We start from the raw sequence: 21,712 nt of genomic DNA, 5'->3' as shown, positions 1-21,712 counted from the left end.
AATGATAGTGCAGAAACAACTAGATAACCACATGCAAAACAGTGAATTTAGATAACTCTGCCTCCCACCATATCAAACGATTCTCTAAAAAATTGATCGGTGAATTAAATGTAAGACCTATAACCATAAAAACATCTTAAAATAGACATAGAGGTAGATATTGATGACCTCAAATGTACAATGGATTCTTAGATATGATACAAAAGCATGAGAAACAAGAAAAAAAGATAAATTGGGCTTTATCAAGATGTGAGCCTTTTGTGCATCAAAGGAAATTATCAAGAAAATAATTAATAGACACAGAATGAGAGAAAGTATTTGCAAACCACATACAGGCAGTTTTCATGTCCAGATAATATAAAGAACTAGCTACAACTCCATAACGAAAGGACAAACCATCCAATTTATAAAAAGACTCAAATTGACATTTCTTCAAAGATAATATACAAATAGTCAAGAAGGACATGAAAGGATACTCAACATCATTAGTCATTAGGAAAATACAACATCGAAGCTTCAATGAGACACCACATCACACCTACAAAACTGGCTACCATTCTGTTAAAATGTTAAATAACAAGTAGCAGCATTATGTAGAATTTGGAATCCTCATACATTGCTGGTGAGAACATAAAAAGGTAGAGCCATTAGGAGAAACAGTTTTGCTGTTCCTCAAAAAGCTAATCATAGAATTCTCATTTGAAACAGCATCCATTCCTAGGTATATACCCAAAGAATTAAATGCAGGGACTCAAACAGGCACTTGCATGGGAATGTTGATTGCAGCATTATTCACAAAAGATAAAATATGAAAACAATCCAAGTGCTCATCAACACATGAATAAATAAATATGGTGACACATACAATAGAATGTTAATCTGCCATAAAGAGGAATGAAGCTCTGACACCCACTGGAACATGCATGGACTTTGGAAACATTATACTAAGTAAAATATGTCAGAAACAAACTAACATAATTGTATAATTCCATTTATATGAAACATCAAGAATAGGCAAATTCATAGAGACAGAATAGAGATGATCAAGGTGTAGGTGGAACATACAGGGAGTTATTGTTTACAAGATACAGAGTTTCAGTTTAAAATGATAAAAATTTTCTAGAAAAAAGTGGTGATGGTAATTTAACACTGTGTATGTGGTTAATTCCACTTGATTGCACATTTTAAAGTGGTTAAAATAGCACATTATTCGCAGAACTGTGAAAAGTAGATTTCTATTACTTAATTCACCCAGGATGAGGCGTCTGTTGTGGCAGCTGAAGCCCATAAATACATCATCTGAGCCAGTGTTTTCAATGAAAGGCATCAGTTTTTCAATCAAGTTAGCTGGAAGCTCATGTCCCAAGTAGAGCCAGAGGTCCCAAAACGAGAGCTCCAGCAGGGGCTCAGCCAGCACAGGTCCCATAGGGCAGCCTCAATGTCAGGCCCTGGATGGCATGTGAGGCCACAACAATACAACCACAACGTGAAAGTGTAAGTATTTTTACTACTTACAGACACTGGGGAGCACTCGGCACACCTGGAGACCACAGACGCAGAGGTCAGTGAGCCCAGGCAGGGAGGAGAGAAGAGACCAGTAAGCCAATGGCTTTATTAAGTCCAGGGTGTTATCTGACAGGTTTCCAGCAGGGAGCTTTAATGGATGTGTTTAAAGCAAGCAGCAAACACTAGGACGAGGAGCTCACACTGTGACTGAGAGGTGGTCACTTTAAATGTGAGGGCGAATGTCAGAATGATCAGTTTAAAGAAAGCAGCTGGAGAGAGGGGAGCCCAGAACACCAAGCAGGAGAGATGCCTCTAAGATTTTATCTCTGGCCACCAACTGGAGCCACTTGAACCAGATACAGTATTGAAAACCGCCAAGGTGACCAACTCCTGCCTCTGATTTGAGGCAAATAAACTTACACCTTAAAAAATGAATGCCAAGGCAGCATGACACTATGAGCATCATGACATCCAGGGACAGCAGCTGGGTGTGGTGCTGTGCCCTGGAGTCAGAATCCTGGGTTCTGGTCCCTGGGAGTGAGAAAATGAAAATGACTTGTCCCTGCCCCCCTGACATTGATCTTCCCACCCTGCTGCTCCCTCTTCTGCTCCCAAGCCCATGTGCAGTGCTCAGCCCCAGACATCACTGCCCCCAGGGTATACACAGTGCCGCCTACTGCACACACACACAAACTCACAGAAGGTGACAAAAATCTGCGTTTGGGACATCTGATTGTGAAAGAGGGAGAACAACGAACGTAGAGCCACAGAGACTGGGACTCACGGGGCTGGAAGGTGATGAAGCTGTAACATAACATATGTGTGACCTCGTGTGAAGTGTGCAGATCCATATGGAATAAAACATACAGCCTGGCCTGGGATTGCTGCCGTTCACACTTCCCTCCCTGTCCACCAGAGGGCGACAGAGTCCCTCCCAGCCTGGAGACTTCCCAGGGGATGCCACCCTCCCTCAGCGGAACCCACAGCCCAGCAGGGTCCACCCTCACCAGGGTCACTTCGGCCCAAGTCCTCAGCGCCCTCCATGCTCCCCACACGGACTCTGTCAGTTCCTCCCTGAACTGGCGGCCGCCAACCTAACACCACTCCCTCTGCAGGTAGCTCCTGACCCACACACCTGCTCCTTCCCTGGGCCCATCTAAAGGCATCTCGCAGGGCAGTGCTGGCACACGCGACGCCACACTGGGCGCTTTCCCCTCATGACCTCCCTCCATCCTCATCAACTCTTTCTGTCACTGCTCCCTAAATGCCCGCCCCTGCTCCATCTGTCCTGTTCTCTGGGGCATCCCAGGCCAAGCCTAGCACTGACATAGAACAGCGGCTGCGTGAGGGCCCACAGCCACCCGGGGAATCAGCCAGGCACCCTGTGACCTGCCTGCCCGCTGCACCCCGGGGGGCTCACAGCGCGTGTGATGGTCACACACAGGCACAATCCAGGATGTGGAGACCTACTCCCAGCTGTCCCTTGGGAAGACAGACCTCTCCTGTGTGCTTGCGGGGAGAAGGGGGGTGTTACTGCTCTTTGCTCGCAGAACACAACTCACCCCCACCCGCCCTCTCAGGTGTGAGCAACGTCCCTCCAGACAGGCTCTCTGGCCACTGCCTGTTCCTCCCTGCAGACAGCAGCTTGGCCACGTCAAAACCCTCAGGACAGACCCCTGGGTATGTCAGCACATGGAGGGCTGAGCCCATCATGGCCACGGAGTAAGTCGGGATGGATCTCTCCAGCTCTGAACCCCTGCACTGTCCCAGGCTCCGCCTCCTGCGTCTCAATGAGCCATGTCCCGCGGGGTTCCTGGGTAACTCCCCACTTCCTCCTGAACCACCACGGGGAAGGTGAGATGACCACAGGACAATCAGCTGGGCAGAGAAGAGAGGACCTCAAAAATGGTCAGGAAGAACATGAGAAACCCTGAGCTCCAGCTCAGCCGCCACACCCCAGGGAGCCATAGAGTGACTGAGAACTGTCCCTTTGACTATGGGACTCACAGCCCCCACTGAGCAACCGGCACAGGCCTCTCCTCCCAAGAGGCATGAGAGATTCACCCTGCACACCTCCAGGAAGGACAGTTTCCTCTGGGACACCCAGGTCCTGAATGTCCATCCTTGGAAGCTGCAGCCAAGCTAGACACGATTAGAGAAAGGAAGGGTCCCTCTCACCAGGCAACACACAGCTCACCCGCAGCACAATGGGGCATCACTGTGACAGGGACCTGGTGCAGCTGCAGCCTCCTGCACTGAAGGGGAGAGCCAGATGGGGATGAGAGAGGGCAAAGGGCATGAATGTGCACCCCGACCCAGAGCCATGGGGACAGCAGGAGGCTGAGGCCCAGGACTGTGCTTACCCAACTTGCAGGGTATGTGTGTGACTGTGTGGGTCTGTGTGTGTCTCTTCTGTGTGTTTGTGTGTGTGTGTCTGCACAAAGTGTGTGTTGAGGTTTGGTGAGAGAATCACTGCTGAAAAAGGCAGAGGCCTCTACAATTCCCAGGGACCTGAAACACAGACAAAAGGAAAAACAGAAGGAGGGACAAGGAGGCAGGACTGAGAGAGGAGGGGACAGAGAGGTGTCCTGGGCCTGACCCCGCCCATGAGCCTGAGAAGTGCTCCTGAACTGGGAAGAGGCTCAGCACAGAAGGAGGAAGGACAGCACAGCTGACAGCCGTGCTCAGGAAGCTTCTGGATCCTAGGCTCATTCCACAGAGGAGAACACGCAGGCAGCAGAGACCATGGGGCCCTTCTCAGCCCCTCCCTGCACACAGCGCATCACCTGGAAGGGGTTCCTGCTCACAGGTGAGGAGAGAACTTCCTGGGAGACTACAGGAGGAGGAAGCAGAGTCACTGAATGGGTTCTCCTGGAGAGGATGGGGTTCTAAAAAATAAAAGAAGCCAGCACTTTGAGAGGCTGAGGTGGGTGGATCACAAGATCAGGAGTTCAAGATCAGTCTGGCCAACACAGTGAAGCCCTGTCTCTACTAAAAATACAAAAAATTAACCAGGTATGGTGGTGTGCTCCTGTAATCCTAGCTACTCGGGAGGCTGAGTCAGGAGAATCACGTGAACTCGGGAGGCGGAAGTTGCAGCAAGCCAAGATAGCGCAACTGCATGACAGCCTTGGCGACAGTACGAGACTCTTCTCAAAAAAAAAAGAAAAAAAAGAAAAAGAAGTAAAGAAGGCTCTGTTGGAGACTAGATAGAGGAAAATACACCAGAGAGGGACAGGGGTCAAAACAGGAAAGCCACATTGAACAGGAATTGGTAAGAGGTAGGAAAATCTTAAGTGTTCTGTTTTCCTGATTAATCATCAGGGGCCACCACATTTTGAAAAATGATAATAATAACTATATCAGATGACACTTCAAATCAAAATATAAGCAGGGCATGAAACACTGTCCTCAGCAAAAAACCTCAACAATTGGGGAAAAAAAGAAAACACCCAGGGCATGGAGGGCCCTGAGAACTCTCACATCTACAGGAGTCTGCGGCCTGTTCCTTCCAGTGCAGTCTGCACTGGGGTGCAACCAAGATCACAAAAGTCCCTGTGGTCACGGAGCTCACGCTGCCATGAGGAGGAAGACAGACATGGAAAGAGATCTAGAATGTGAGGTCAGGTGTTGACAAGAACCCTGGAAGGAGCAGAGCAGGAAAAAGTCAGAAAGGGAAGACCCAGGGTCCCTGAAGGAGGTGTCAGGAAAGAAGTCTAAGGATGCTCTGATGTGAGCAGGACCTGAGGGCAGTGTAGAGGGGGCCATGTGGACTCCTGGGGAAGAGGATTCCAAACAGAAAAATGCCAAGGTCAGAAGTGTTGAAGGAATGGGGGTCATGCTGCTGACCTTGACCTAGTAGGACAGTAGGACACGTACACATACACAAACACACATGCCCCTTTTATGTGTTTGTGTTTGTGTGTGTGTGTGTGTGTGTGTGTGTCTTCAAGGCTGAGGATTGAAAAGACCTTTTCAGGACCCAGGGCCCCATCTTTTCACCCCAATACATAGGTCTCAATATTAACTGATGCTCCCTCCACCTCCTAGCATCACTTTTAAACTTCTGGAACCCGCCCGCCAGTGCCCAAGTCATGATTGAAGCCCAGCCACCCAAAATTTCTGAGGGGAAGGATGTTCTTCTATTTGTCCACAATTTGCCCCAGAATCTTTCTGGCTACATCTGGTACAGAGGGCAAGCGACAGACATCTACCATTACATTGCATCATATGTAGTAGACAATGACATAATTATATATGGGCCTGCATACACTGAACGAAAAACAGTATATTCCAATGCATCCCTGCTGATCCAGAATGTCACCCGGGAGGACGCAGGATCCTACACCTTACACATCATAAAGCGAGGTGATGAGACTACAGGAATAACTGGACATTTCACCGTCACCTTATACTGTGAGTGATTCCACATAATTCCTGGGTGTTGCTGGGCAGGGGTCATTTCTACTTCATACACAAACAGGATTGTCAGGCATGGACTGTGCCTGTGTCCCTCTCTGCATTATGTCCCATGCTGGGGTTTGGGCATTTAGTACAGGACACACAGAGAGGAGGCAAATTTCAACAGATCAGAATTCCTTTCCCGGATCCAGACCCTGCAGACACTTGCTGCAGAGGAAGGACAGTCTGATGGGGGGACTCAGCAGCAGAAGATCAGTCTCAGCCTAGCTCCTCATGCCCTCTTCATAAATTTCACCCTGAGAAAGACCCTGGAGAACTGAGTAGGGCTTGGCCAGAGGGGCCCCCTGAGATACTCTCAGAGAAGCTCAGCCCTAGAAACCTCAACCCCAAATCCCTGTCCCTAAATCCTTACTCCAGATAAAGCTGAGGAGCCTGTGCCAGGGCTGGGTTGTGGCTTCTTGGGCAGGGCTTACTGGGACCAAGGATTTACCAGCTGTCTGAGGACGGTGTCTCCTGGAGCTGCTCACCAGCCAGGGCTCAGCCCTCAGAGCCTCATCTGGGCAAGGACAGACCTTTCTTCACCTGAGACTCAGAGTGGAGAGGACAGAAAGACAAGCTTTGTAGACCATCAGCCAACTGCCTTGGGAGGCTTAGGACAGTCCTTAGAAAGTCTAATGTCCCCAGAAGCAGAAACAGAAGAGAGAAGATGTACCTGGTAGCAGCTTGTCCACAGGGATCTGATCTAAAGGTGCTTTCTCATGGAAGCAAATTAATACTAAATGCTGTTTGTGTGAACACCTCCACTGTGCCAAGCATTAGGTCAGGTGACTGTGAATAATATAAAATTTATTCACAGATAGCATGAAAAGCCACAGTCCATTTGCCATTTATCTTATTTGATTCAGAGAATACTGAGGCACAGGAAGGCACAGTCACTGAATCAGAGTCACACAAACACAAAGGGGAGATCAGGGTCACATGAGGTCTGTCTGCAGCCACAGGCCCATCCTCTCCTCCACCAGAAGAGAGGGCTTACTGGGTTCCAAGGACCCCATAGTCATTTATTGGGCCAAATCCTCTCTTCTTAGGCATCCAAACCTCAGAGGAGTGAGAGCAAATGGTCAGCTGATTAGTCTGTACTCCAGAACTAAATCACCTGCCTCAACCGTCAGAGTCAGTGCAAAAAAACTGTAGAGACCTCCCCTCAGATCTCCACCCCCATCCCTGAACCTGAAATCCTGTGTTTCCCAAAGAGTCCACGTCACTGTCATGAGAGGATCAAGGAGAGGACCTTGTTTTCTTTCTGCACTCACGCCCTACACCAGCACAGGCCCAGCGAGAGAGACACACTCAAGAGCTCTCACATAACAAATGAAGGAATCGAATGAAGAATCGAATGATCCAAAACCTCTTTAGAGATGGGATCTTGGATGCAGAATCCTAGGAGGTTCTAGCCACACCTGTCCCTTGTCCTTCAGAGGCTGACACCCATGTTTCATCCCCCCACTACCTCTTGCCCCTAAAGCCACCCCACCTCGTGTAACTCTGAAGCTCTTTGGCCACCAGAGGGTTCTCGGGGCTCCTTGGTCCTGGACTGTGGAACTGGGGGCACCTGGTCCCTGGGGTCCCTGAAGTCAGTGTAGCCCTCACTGCTCACTGCCATGGTGTCTCTGCCTCTCTGCTTCTCTGTGTCCCTCATCTTCCTCCCACTTCATTCTGACTGGCAAGCCCTGCCCTGCACAGCTTGTTCCTCCACCCCTAGGCCTTCCCCAGACACTCCCTCTAACTACGCTGGCTGTTCTGTTCCCTTCCTGCTAACACTGTGGCCTGCCCACCTCCCAGGAAATAGGAAAGGTGCAGAAATCACAGGAGTTGCCACTCCTGCCAGGCTTCATCTCGAGCCAATGTCCCCAAGTCACTAAGAGAATGAGTTTCCACTGTATTCCCATCCAGGGCTCTTTCCCTTGGTGAGGCTGACCTGTGGACGAGACCATGGGACAGGGATAGGCAGTTCCTCCATCCACTCTTAGAATTGCCAGACAAGTTCTTCTGGCCTCCTGCACAAAAAAGAAAAAAAAAATTATTGTAATGGTGATTTGTAGTAAGGAAAGATTTAACGACTCCAAGACTGCCAAACAGGAGGACGGAGGTTTATTATTACTCAAATCAGCCTCCCCAGTGGATCAGAGGTTGCAGATTTTCAAGGATAGTTTCAGGGGCACAGGACTAAAAAATGAGTACTGCTGATTGTTTGGTGATGGAATCATGTGGGCAGAGGGAAATGATCTGTTTGTGCTTGAATCCACCTATAGGTAAGGACCACATGACTGGCTGAGTCATTAGTCATAGGTATGGATGAGGTCAGCCGGTTGCCAGAATGCAAAAGAATGAGAAACATCTCAAAAGACCAATCTCACGTTCTACAATAGTGATGTTATCTACAGGAGCAATTAGTTACACATTTTGTAAACTCTGGCCAAATGACATTTGAGCAGTCAGGGATTATAGAAACTGTGCCTACATTTTAGCAGAATTCAGTTCCCTCCTATCATCTTAACCTCACAGTCTTTCACTAGTTTTACAAAGGCAGTCCCTGGGCAAAGTAAGGGTGTTAGTTTTATGGAGGAACTATTCTCATTCTTGCTTCAAAGTTAAACCATAAACTAAATTCCTCCCAAGGTTAGCCTGGCCTATGCCCAGGAATGAGTGAGGACAGCCAGCCTGAGACTAGATGCCAGATGGAGTCAGCCATGCTAGTTTGCTGTCAGTGTTGTAATCTTTGCACTGACTCACCAGGGTGTCAGAGGCTGGACAGGCCTGCAGTCCCCAAAGCCCATGGGCTCATTTCACCCGTTTCACTCGTGACTCCATCCTCAACCTGCTATGGAGCTCACATTCTCTAGTCACTTCCTAGAGACTTCTGGCTTCCTGTCAGGCACATAACAAGCTTGAAATTTGTCACTCGGTTCTAACACTAAGTAAAAAGCTGAACAAACTCAAAAGTCAACAACTCTTTAAAATCCCTCAGAGATGGCTGGGCACAGTGGCTCACACCTATAATCCCAGCACTTTGGTAGACTGAGGCAGTTACAAGGTCAGGAGATAGAGACCATCCTTGCTAACATGGTGAAACCCGGTCTCTACTAAAAATACAGAAATTTAGCCAGGTGTGGTGGCGGGGGCCTGTAGTCCCAGCTACTTGGGAGGCCGAGGCAGGAGAATGGCATGAACCCGGGAGGCAGAGCTTGCAGTGAGCTGAGGTCATGCCACTGCACTCCAGCCTGGGCGACAGAGCGAGACTCTGTCTCAGAAAAAAAAAAATTGCTGTTAGAGAAATGAAGAATGCTTTTGATGCTTACTGGTAGACTGCACACAGCTGAGGAAAGAATCCCTAGCTTGAGGATGTGTCAATAGAAACTTCCAAAACTGAAACAGGAAAGTTCAAAAAAAGTGGGGAAAAAAAGTAGAACAACATATTCAACTTCATATCTAATATTTTGTTTTGACAATAGCAATTTTTAAATTTTGTAGTTGTGGGAGAACTACAAAGGCTGTAACATACACGTAATGGGAATACTGGTGGTTTTGGGGACCAGTTGGAGGTGGCCAGGTTGGTGCTATCTGATGGTTTTACTGCCTGTGCCACATACAACTGTTTCCTCATGGTGATGTCGTTTTCATTAGTTGGAGTTCTTCGTGTGGGAAGACACATGAGCCACTGGCATCTCACTTAGACTCTTCCTAATTCACACAAACTTACACTCTAGTGGTGTTTCCTGAGCTTAAGAGAAAATGAAGAAAGCATTTCACATATCTGTTTTGGGGTCCTCCCCACTTTTCCTAACTCTGCAGAGAAATTAGAAGCAAGGAGTTCTTTCTGTATTTACTAACATAATACACATCGCTTCTTTTAATTTGGCATCATTCCTCCCTTTATGTAATTGACGCACTGACTAGTTCTTTCCTTTTAAAGGGACTCTCTCTACTTAAGGAGTTGCTAATTTCAAATCACCTTTGGCATCTTTCTTTGAGCATAATGTGATCCTGCTGGAATTCATGGCACACCCAAACCTTATTTTGGTCTCAAGAGAAATACTACTACCAGCAATTGATCTTAGATATTTGGACCATCAGTAAAAATTTCGACTTATGAAAACATTTTAATGTTTCCTCTAAATTTTTTTTTTGTTGTTACTACAGTCAGAACATGACATGAGGTCTAAACTCCTGACAACATTTTATGGGAAAATTCCAGTATTACAAATTGAGCATCCCAAATCCAGAAATCCAAAATCTGAAATGCTCCAAAACTCAACACTTCTGTCCCCTGATGTGATGCTAAAAAGAAGTGCTCACTGGTGCATTTTGGATTTTAAATTTTTCAGATTTGGGATTCTAAACCAGTACATATACTGCAAATGTTCTAAAATAAAAAAAAAATAGAAATCCAAACACTTGGTTTGAATCTTTCTGCATAAGGAGCACTTTATCTGTATGAACTATAGGCATGAGGCTGTACAGGAGATCTCTAGAACCTCCTCATCCTGCATAACTGAAACCGCACACCCATGGAACAACGCCCTATTCCCCTGATCCCAGCTCCTGGAAACTACTGTTCTACTCTCTGATTCACTCTGGAATCCACTGATATGAGGTACATAGAGTAGTCAAACTCAGAATCAGAGAGTAGAATGTCTAATGAGAGAAAATATCTGCAAGACTTCTTCCCAAATACTGGTCTAATATCCACCAAACACATATGGTCCATGAGGGCCAGACTTCCATCATCAGTTCATGTTCGCCCTTTCTACCACTTGGTTCTGCATTTGCAAACATCCTGCTGTATTTCTAGAAAGATCCACATGGTCCTCACCTGCCCTCTACAGGGGGAAGGGAGCATCATGGACCCAGAACAGGGAACATGGTCTTGGTCCGAAGCTATCAGCTCTTGCCTGTCCCCTTCACTCTTTGTAAGTCATTCCTTGGACTCTTCTCTATCTTTAGAGACCACTGGCTGAAGTCAGTCACTATGAGACACCTGGGAAAACTGCCCCACCTTGTGGCTCCACTGCCTGATGACTGAACTGACCTCCAGGCTTGACTCTGGTCTCTCCCCTGTGTTATTTCTTCTGAAGTACCCAGTCCCCGGCCAGGCTTTCCAATACCCAAAGGGTTTAAGGACAATGGGAAGTTCCATCATCCATCTCTAGAATGTCCTTGGAAAGGGAAGCTGCAGAGAAAACATACCTCAGGGGCAAAGTAAGACTGAAACTAAGAAGATTCCAGCACTGCATGCTGCAAGTGAGGACCACAAGGTCGGCCCGGCAGGCGGTCGGAGATGGAGGGACTCACAGAGGCACCAGGGGCTGTGACTGCTGGTCCTGTGTCTTTCCATGACCCAATTCTGCTGCTCAATTCACACTTAAGTCTGTGCTTCTCTCACATAAAGCAGGCAGCCTCACAATCTCTGAGTCCTCAGATTGCCATGCATCTGTCTTGTAACACACACACCTGCCATGGGCTTTTAAGGACTTGGGTGGGCTGAGAGATGGGAAATGCCAACTCTGATTGAAAAATGCCTTTGGAGAATCAATGGTGCCACACAGGGCAATCTTCTCTCTGTTTTCTGCACAGTGGAGACTCCAAGCCCTACATCTCAGCAGCAACTTAAACCCCAGGGAGGCATGGAGGCTGTGAGATTAACCTGTGATCCTGAGACTCCGACGCAAGCTACCTGTGGTGGATGAATGGTCAGAGCCTCCCTATGACTACAGGTTGCAGCTGTCCAGAAGTAACAGGACCCTCTTTATATTTGTGTCACAAAGGATATTGCAGGACCCTATGAATGTGAAATACGGAACCCAGTGAGTGCCAGCCGCAGTGACCCAGTCACCCTGAATCTCCTCCGTGAGTATCTTCTGTTCCTTGGGAGCCAGGCTGCCATCCTAAATACACATGGCCAGAGGCCAGGCCTCTCAGTCCCTCTCAGGTCCAAGTACAGAGACCTTTACCCCTGGACATCAAAGCTGGCCATGTCTTTCTGCCCCAGGCAAACCAGTGCAGGCCTAGGCTTGATCAACAATAGGAGAAAAGAGGCTGCTCCTGTCATGGAGACTCTGCTCCACAGCTTGTGATGGGAGAAACAGGTGAATGTCTCAGGCTCCAGATCAGTGAACGCAGCGGGGATTTGGCTGGGACTTCAGCGTTGCGACTTGGCTCACAGGGTCACTGTGGCCCTTCCACAGACCAGGAGTTTCCCTTCCCTCTGACAATATCACCTGTGACTTTATTCTCTTTGCTCCAGATGGCCTGGATGCCCCCGCCACTTCTTCCTCATACACCTATTACCATAGAGGGGAAGTCCCCAAGCTCTCCTGCCTCACAGACTCTCACCCACTGGCAGAGCATTCTTGGCTGATTGATGGGAAGTTCCAGCAATCAGCACAAGTGTTCTTTATCCCCCAAATCACTAAAACATATATAGGGGTCTATGTCTGTTTCATCCATAACTCAGCCACTGGTAGAACAAATCTCATAATCAAGAGGATCATAGTCCCTGGGAAGTGGATCCCTGGAGCATTGGCAATATGTGTTCCAGTGAAGTCTATCTAGCTATCAGGGAAGAGCCACCTGCCCTTTGCAAAGGGAGAGGGAAAATCAAAAACCCAGGACAGGGAATATGTTTCTACTCCAAAACCACCAGCTTTTGCCTTTCCCCTTCACTCTTTCTAGATTATTCTTTAGAATATACACTAACAATGAATAATCTGAAAGGAAATTAAGAAAAGAATTTCAATGCACATTAACATCAAAAGGAATAAAATATTTTGGAATAAGTTTAACCTAAAAGGTCAGATGATTATGTCCTGAAAACTACAAAACATTGCTGAAAGAAATTAAAGACGATATCAATATATGGAAAGACATTTCATTTTCATGGATTGGAAGAATCAATATTGTTAGAAAGACTATACTACCCAAAGTGAGTTGCAGATTCAATGCAACCCCTACCAGAATCCCCGTAACAGTTTTTGCAGAATTAGAAAACTCAGTCCTAAATGTGACCTGACAGGCTCTTATTAACGACTGCAACAACAGAAACACAGAAAAAGATGCAACCATGAAAAGGTGGAAATTTCTGATGACATAGAAAATAGCAATCAGTCTTTCTCACATCCCAAAGCCTTCAAAGGTATATGAGTGCAGCATGGCCAGTATGGAATTGACTGAAAAATAATCACCAAGCTAGAAACGTGGTGAGAGAAAACAAAAGGGCAAGAACATGTTTGGCTTATCACCTCCCACTTTTGCCTACTAATCTGATGCTGAAAAGAAATGCTCACTGAAGCATTTTAGATTTTGAATCTTTCAGATTTGGGATGCTAAACCAGTAAGTATATGACAAGTATTTCAGAATCAAAAAATATCAGAAATCCAAAACACTTTTTGTCCTAAGTCTTATGCAGAAGAAATACTCAATCTGTGTGAACTATAGGCATCAAGCTGTACAGCAGATCTCTAGAACCTCCCCACCTTGCATAACTGAAACTGCACAGCCATGACCAACTTCTGATTCTCCCCACTCCCAGCTCCTGGCAACCAGCAGTCTCTTCTCATATTCACTCTGGAATCCACTTACATGAGGTCCCTAGAGTAGTCGAACCCATGGAATCAGAGAGTAGAAAGTCCAATGAAAGAAAATATTTGCAAAACATCTCTCCAAATTTGTCTCATATCCATCAAACACTCATGGTCCACGAAGAACAGATTTCCAGCAGCTCATTCCCACCCTTTCCACCAGTCAGTTCTGCATTTGCAAATGTCCACATGTATTTCTGGAAAGATCCACATGGTCCTCACCTGCCCTCTGCAGAAGGACGGGAAACTTAAAGAACCCAGGACAGGGAACATGGTTCTGCTCCAAAGCCACCAGCTCTTGCCTGTCCCCTTCACTCTTTCTAGACCATTCCTTGCACTCTTCTCTATCTTTAGAGGTCACTGGTTCAAGTAACTCATCATGAAACACCTGCAAAAAACTGCCCCACCTTGTGCCTCCACTGCCTGATGACTGAACTGACCTCCAGGCTTGACTCTGGTCTCCCCTGTGTTATTTCTGCTGAAACATCCAATCCCAGCCCACGCTGCTCAGTATCTTCAGGGTTTCAGGACACTGGGAAGTCCCATTATTACTCATCTCTAGAATGTCCTTGGAAATGGAAGCTGCAGAGAAATCATATCTAGGGGGGCAAAGTTGGATGGAATTTGGAAGGGGCCCAGCAGTTGCACATTCCAGGTCAGGAACCCAAGGTGAGCCAGCCATTCAACTGATTAGTGAGGGACTGGGAGGAGTACCAGGGGCTGTGACTCCCACTGACGTGTCTGTCCATGACCCAACACTGCTGCTCAATTGACACTTGAGAAAGTCTGTGCTTCCCTAAGACAGAGCAGGCTGCCTCACAGTCTTTGAGCCCTTAGATCATCATGCATCTGTCTTCTGACACATGCACCAGCTATTGGCTTTCAAGGAGTTGGGTAGGCTGGGAGGTGGGAGATGCCAACTCTGATTGAAGGATGCCTGTGGAGGAAGCAAAGGTGCCACACAGGATAATCTTCTATCTGTCACCCACACAGAGAAGCTGCCCAAGCCCTACATCACCATCAACAACTTAAACCCCTGGGAGAATAAGGATGTCTTAACCTTCACCTGCGAACCTGAGAGTGAGAACTACACGTACATGTGGTGGTTAAATGGTCAGAGCCTCCCGGTCAGTCCAAGGGTAAAGAGACCCATTGAAAACAGGATCCTCTTTCTACGCAGAGTCACGAGAAATGAAACAGGACCCTATGAATGTGAAATACGGGACCAATATGGTGGAATCCGCAGTGACCCAGTCACCCTGAATGTCCTCTGTGAGTATCTTTTGTTCCTCTGTGGGCTAGGCCACCAGCTTAAATCCAAACGACCAGAGGCCAGCCCTCTCAGTCTCTCTCCGGTTTAAGTATAGACACATTTACTTCTGGACATCCGAGCTGGCCACGACTCCCAACCCTGGGAAAACTTAGGTAGGCACAGCCTTAACCAAGAATATAAGGGGAGGGGACGCTCTTATCATGGGAGACTTGGGGCCCACAGCTTGTGATGGGAGAAACAGGTGAATACCTCAGGCTTCGGCTCAGTGAACATAGAGGGGGTTTGGCTGGGACTTGAGGGTGTGTCTTGGCTCAGAGGGTCACTGTGTCCCTTTAAGAGACCAGGAGCATCCCCTTCCCATGGATGATATCACCTGTGGCTTTATTCTCTTTGCTCCAGATGGTCCAGACCTCCCCAGCATTTACCCTTCATTCGCCCATTATCGTTCAGGAGAAAACCTCTACTTGTCCTGCTTCGCGGACTCTAACCCACCGGCAGAGTATTCTTGGACAATTAATAGGAAATTTCAGCTATCAGGACAAAAGCTCTCTATCCCCCAAATTACTACAAAGCATAGCGGGCTCTATGTTTGCTCTGTTCGTAACTCAGCCACTGGCAGGAGAAACTCCAAGTCCATGAGGGTCAAAGTCTCTGGTAAGTGGATCCCAGCATCCTTGGCAACAGGGTTTTAGGTGGAGTGTATCTGGCTTTCAGAGAAGAGTCAGGAAAACATTCTTATTCCCAGCCTGTATCCCATGGGCAGAAGCAAATCCCAAATTCTCTTCCTGAACCCTCCCAATTTGTCTCTACAGACTCTCTTCTCCTTGTTTTTCTGTTTTCTCATGGCTGACCTTGTGTCTGGCCTGAGAAAGGTAGGGAGGGGGCTTTATCAGCCCTGAGCCCTATGTGGTAAAACAGGATACACAGAGGGACAAGAAGGAGAGTCCTCAAGATCAATTTGCTTGTTGCTGTCACCAACACATCCCCTTCTGCCACGTCTTTTTTTCTTGTACCTATTCCATGAGCTACAAGGAACATGTGAGGCTTTGAAACAAGCTGACACTTTTCCCCCAAATGAGAGGAGGAAGCCCCTTGGGTGAGGGAGGAGCAGCTCAGACTCTGCTTCCTGCTCTGCTCCGGGATCCTCTGGTGACTGGCTCTGCCTGACTCCACCTGGTGAGGGACCAGCATGTGTGGAGAAAGAGCCCTGGTGGCCTGTCCTGAATTTGGCTAAATTGAGCTGCCAGTTGAAGACAAGCCTCCCCTGGGCCAGGCTGCAGGGAAATAAGAAGAGAAGGAGCCTCAGGGCAGACTCCTGAGCTGCGTCCTGGCTCTGAAGTCACCGGCTATATGAGGCTGTGGGCACAGCACGTGGGACATAGCACGGAGGACAGTGACTGATGCAGTGCTGGAGAAGTAGGGAGATTCATCCCTCGGGCTCTGCATGGCATGAAAGGGGTAGTGCCAAAAAGTGTGTAATTATAGAGAGGGTAAGACTACCAGACACTTTATATATATCTCATATAAGACTTACCATTAACTACTTCTAAGTGTGCAATTTAGTGTTGTGTAACCATCACACTATCCATTTCCAGAACTTTTTCCTCTTACCATATTAAACCTCTGTACCCAATAAACAATAACTCTCACTCCTTCTCCCCCTAACCCTTAGCACCCACCATTCTACTTTCTGTCTCTATGTAACTGGCTATTCTAACTATCTTTTATAAATGGAATTATGTGCTAATGATCCTTTTGTGTCTGGCTTATTTCAGTTAGCATAATATCTTCAAGGTTCATCCATTTTGAAGGATGTGTTGGAATTTTATTCCTTGTTAAGGTTGAATATCATTTCAATGTATAGATACACCTCATTTGCCTACCCACTTCTCTTTCAATGGACTTTTCAGTTGTTTCCATTTTTTGGCTATTGTGAGTAATGCTTCTCTGAACATCAGTGTACAAATATTTGTTCAAATTTCTTTCAATTCTATGGGGAGTATGTCCAGAAGTGGCATTGCTGGATCAAATGGTAATTTATTGTTTAATTTTTTGAGAAACAGCCACAGCACTTTTTCCAGTGGCTATAACATTTCCCATTCCCATCAGCAATGCACTAGAGCTCCAATTTTTCCATCTACTTGAAAACACCTGTTTTTTGTTGCTGTCATTGTTGTTGTTTATCAAAGCCATCTTAAAGTGTGTGAGGTGGTGTAACACTGTGGTTTTGATTTGCATATCTCTAAGTATTCGTGATGCTGAGGAACTTTGCGTGGGTTTATTGGACATTTGTGTATCTTCCTTGGAGAAAACTCTAGTTTAATCCTTTGTTCATTTATTCATTGGGTTTTTGGAGGTTTGCTGTTGTTGACTTGTAGCTTTTCATGTATTCTGGAAGTTAATTTCTTATCACACATATAATTTGCAAATATTTGTATCATTTCATGGGTTGCCTTTTTACTTTCTTGATAATGTTCTTTGGTATATAAAAGGTTTTGATTTTTATGAAGTTCAGTTTATCCATTTTATTTGTTGCCTATGCTTTTGTTGTTACAACAAAGAAATCATTGTGAAATCCAGTATCATGAAGCTTTTCTTCTAAGAGTTGTATAGTTTTTGCTCTTACATTTAGATCTTTGATCTATTGTGGGTTAATTTTTTACATGGTGTTAGGTAAAGGTTCCACTCTTCTTGCCCTTGGATATCCAGCTTAACCAATATGATTTGGTGAGAACACTCTCCCTTCCCCATTGAATGATCTTGGCACACTCGATGAAAATCATTTGGCCATATATGCAAGCATTTCTTTCTGGGCTATTATATTTCATTAATTTCTATGTCCTCCTTTATGCCAGTACCACACTGTATTGATTACTGGGGCTTTGTAGCAAATGCTGAAATCAGGAAGTGTGAGTCCTCCAGCTTCATTCTTCCTCTTCAAAGCTGTGTGTCTATTTAGAGTCATGAGATTCAATATAAATTTCAGGACAGATTTTTCTTTTTCTGCAAAAATGTCACTGAGATTCTGATAGGAATTGTATTGAATCTGAAGCTCACTTTGGGTAGCACTGTCCTCCTAACAATATTGAGTCTTCCAATTCATGAAAACAAAATGTCTTTCAATTTATTGATGTCATCTTTCACTTCTTTCAGCAATATTTTGTAGATTTCAGGTATGATCATTTCACCTCTTTGGTTAAATTTATTCCTAAATATTTTATTCTTTTTGATGTTAATATAAATTGAAATTTTTTTTCTTAATTTCCCTTCAGAATGTTCATGGTTACTGTTTTGAAATACAACTGATGTTTGAATGTTGATTTTGTATTGTGCGACATTACTGAGTTTATTTCTTAATTCTAATAGGTTTGTTCCATCTTTAGGATTTTCTACATATAAGTTCAAGTTATCTGTAAACAGAAATAATTTTACTCCTTCCTTCCAATTTGAATGTGTTTTTTAAAATTCTTGCCTAATTTTCTGACTAGACCTTTCAATATTATGTTGAATAAAAGAGTCAAAAACAGGCATCCTTGTCTTGTTCCTGCTCATACAGGGAAAGCTTTCAGTCTTTTTTTTTTTTTTTTTTTCATTTAGTTCTGCTCTGGTCTTTATTCTTTCTTTCCATCTACTGATTTTGGGTTTGATTTGTTCTTGCTTTTCTAGTACCTTGACGTGCATGGTTAGATTGTTTATTTGAACTCTTTTTTTTTTTTTTCTTTCTCTGTTGAGTATGATGTTAGCATCGAGTTTTTCACATATTGCCTTTGTGTTGAGGTGGTTTCCTTCCATTCTTAGAATGTTTTTATTATGAAAAAATATTGAATTTCATCAAATGCTTTTACTGATTCAATCTTATTACTGATTTTAGTTCTATTCATATTTTTGTTTGTTTCTAGGCGTTTGTCTACTTCATCTAGGTTATCCAATTTATTGGCATACAATTATTTGTAGTACTTTCATAATCGTTATTTTATTAGAATTGGTAGTAATTGCTTCATTTCTCTCTCTTTTTTTTTTTTTTGAATAGAGAGAGACAGGCTCTCACTCTGCAGGCCAGCCCAGGATGGAATACAGTGGTGTGATTATGGCTCAATGCAGCCTCAACCTCCTGGGCTCAAGCAAGTCTCCTTCTTCAGCCTCCCAAGATGCTAGGACTACAGGTGCATGCCACCATGCCCAGCTAATTTGTTTTATATTTTTTTGTAGAGACAGTGTCCCCTCAGGTTACCTATGCTGGTCCAAACACCTGGTCTCAAGAAATCCTTCTGCTGTGACCTCCCAAAATGCTAGGATTAAAACATGACCCACCATGCTCAGAGTCCATTTTCATTTCTGATTTTAGTAATTTTAAACTTTTCTCTTTTTTTCTTAGTCAATCTAGTTAATGATTGTCCATTTTGTTGATTTTATTTTGAAGAATCAACTTCTGGTTTCATTAATTTCCTCTATTCTTTTTCCATTCTCCATTTTATTTATATCCACTCTAATCCTTATTATTTCCCTCATTCACTGTGCTTGGGTTTAGTTTGTTTTTCTTTCATATCCTGAAGTATTAAAGTAGGTTGTTGACCTGAGATCTTTCTTCTTTTTTAATGTGAGAGTTTACAGTTATAAATTTCTTGCACAAGACTCAACTTCTCTGAACCTCTGATTCCTCCCCTGAAAATTGCAATGAGAGTGCTTTCTTCATACCATTCTTTTAAAGGTTTAATGCAGTCAATGAAACAAGATGCCACACACAGAGGAACCAATGTCAGCTGCTATATTACTACCATCATCATTAGCCTTGAGGTCAAATAGTCCTAGAATCAAATCTCAGATCCACCTGTCACTAGCCATGTGACACCAGGAAAGCTTTTACACCACTCTAAGCTTCTGTCTTCTCATCAGCAAAATGGAAATAATGTCTACCTGACAGGGTTATTGTGTGGATTAAATGAGATACAGGTAAAGTACTTAGCACAGGGCCTGGCACATAGGAAGTGCCCTTCAACAGTACCTACCTTTTTCCATATATATATGGAAAAAGAGGTAACACATAAAACATGAGGACATGGTTACTGACTGCTTGTGGGAGAGAAAGAAAAAAAGCTAAGTGCAAAGAATCAAGCCTGGTATGCTAGTTTTTACCAACTGAGATGCATCCAAGATGGGATTAATCATACAAGATAATTGATCAGGGAAGACACCTGTGAGGGAATGTGGGACACACATGAAGGTAGCATGGGAGGACCCACAGACCACTATGCAGAGCTGATTCCTGTGAAAAAGAAAGAGAAAGAAGTTTTAGGTACCAATGCAGTTCTAAGAGTTTTTGCAAGGCTGATGGGGAGTCCTCCAACCAGTCACCCATTAGAGTTAAAGAGAGCCTCAGAGAACTAGGCTTGCTTTCACACCCTTGCTGGGAGCCTGTGGGGAAGAAGCTTTCTGTGCAAAGGAGGTGGTGAATTTGAAATGCGCTGACCTGGGCCTTCTGTCAATCAGGTCCCTGACATGAGACCTGGCAGGGTCTCACTCATGGCTGCCACAACACAGACACTGAGAAAAAGGTGCAACCATGAAAAGGTGCAAAGGTGGTAAGTTCTAATGACATAGAAAATAGCAATCAGCGTTTCTCATCTCCAAAAGCCTTCCAAAATATCTGAGTACAGTAGAGAATTGACAGAGGACTGATCACCAACCTAGAAACATGGTGAGAGGGGAAAAAAACTGCAAGAATATCATCATCTCCCATCAATTTTCCAACAGAAATAATGTAGTCCTTGAAGAAACAATTCTAGAGTACTTCATGTTACATGCTTGTTCCTGAGGCTCCCCCATGTAAAATAACATCACCTTCATTCCTTCTTTTCTTTTCTTTCCATGACAGCTCCTTCAGGAACAGGACATCTTCCTGGCCTTAATCCAGTTTAGCAGCCGTGATGTCATTACTGTATTTCAGGAAGACTGGCAGGTATGATGGCCTTTTCTCTTATCCTGGTTCCTGCAGGGCTGACTGCCATGCTTGGGAGAGGGAAAAGACTTATTTGCCTGTATCTGGGACTGGATCTCCTCCTTCCTCCTCTAAACTCCTGCTTCTCTGCCCTAATTCCTGCAGTTACCTTTCTCCCTCGCCTTTATGCTCCCTGTACCCCACTGTCTTTTAGACATAATTATCTCCAGCCTCTGCTCATTTGTTTCTCAGATTCAAATGAGAAACACAATTCCACATGGTGAAACCCTCTTCATTATTTTTAACATCTCTCAATAGTGTAATTCTCTCCATTCCCATAAAGCTCAACCACTTTTCAAAGTATTGCTTGACTTCTTGTCTCCAGACTTTGAAACCTTCCTTGCATATGACTGCCTCATTACCTTTCTAAAATCTAGTTAATTCACTTAATCAAGAATCTCCAGGGGTCTACTCTAACCTATTTGATAAGTTCACATTTCTTCTATTTACTAAGCTTTCTCACTTCCTTTACCTCTACTTCCTAGTATAATTCCTCCATGCTAATTAGAACTGTCTTCCTACACATCCCTGCCCCTTCACCCATACAGACATAAAATTCTTAGTTCCAATGCTATGTCTAAAAACAGAGTGAAATCCCCTCCAGCATCTGCACTGCAGACTTAACCACACATTAATCACAAGCAACATCTGACCTCGTGTAGAACAAAGACTTTAGGATTAACATGTGAACCTGAGACTCAGAACACAACCTACGTGTGGTTGAGATCTTTTCCTGATGACCAGTTTACATGTTCAAAAAAGATACATAAATGAAGAAGGCAAGGTCCCTACCCCAGGAGACATAAAGCCTCAGACAGGAAATGAGACCTGAAAATAATCATGATACCAAAATAGAAAAAATTGAATGCCACAAGAAA

General features: G+C 44.9%; 1 pseudogene; it reads left to right on the top strand.

The window, feature by feature from the left end:
* Positions 1-4,251: 4,251 nt before the first annotated feature.
* Positions 4,252-20,755, top strand: LOC100595271 (annotated as a pseudogene).
* The last annotated feature ends 957 nt before the right edge of the window (positions 20,756-21,712 follow it).

This window comes from Nomascus leucogenys, chromosome 17 (genome assembly GCF_006542625.1).
Source record: "Nomascus leucogenys isolate Asia chromosome 17, Asia_NLE_v1, whole genome shotgun sequence".
Classification (NCBI taxonomy): domain Eukaryota; kingdom Metazoa; phylum Chordata; class Mammalia; order Primates; family Hylobatidae; genus Nomascus; species Nomascus leucogenys.
Note: the sequence above shows the minus strand (reverse complement) of the source record. Positions and strands in the feature narration are given on the sequence as shown.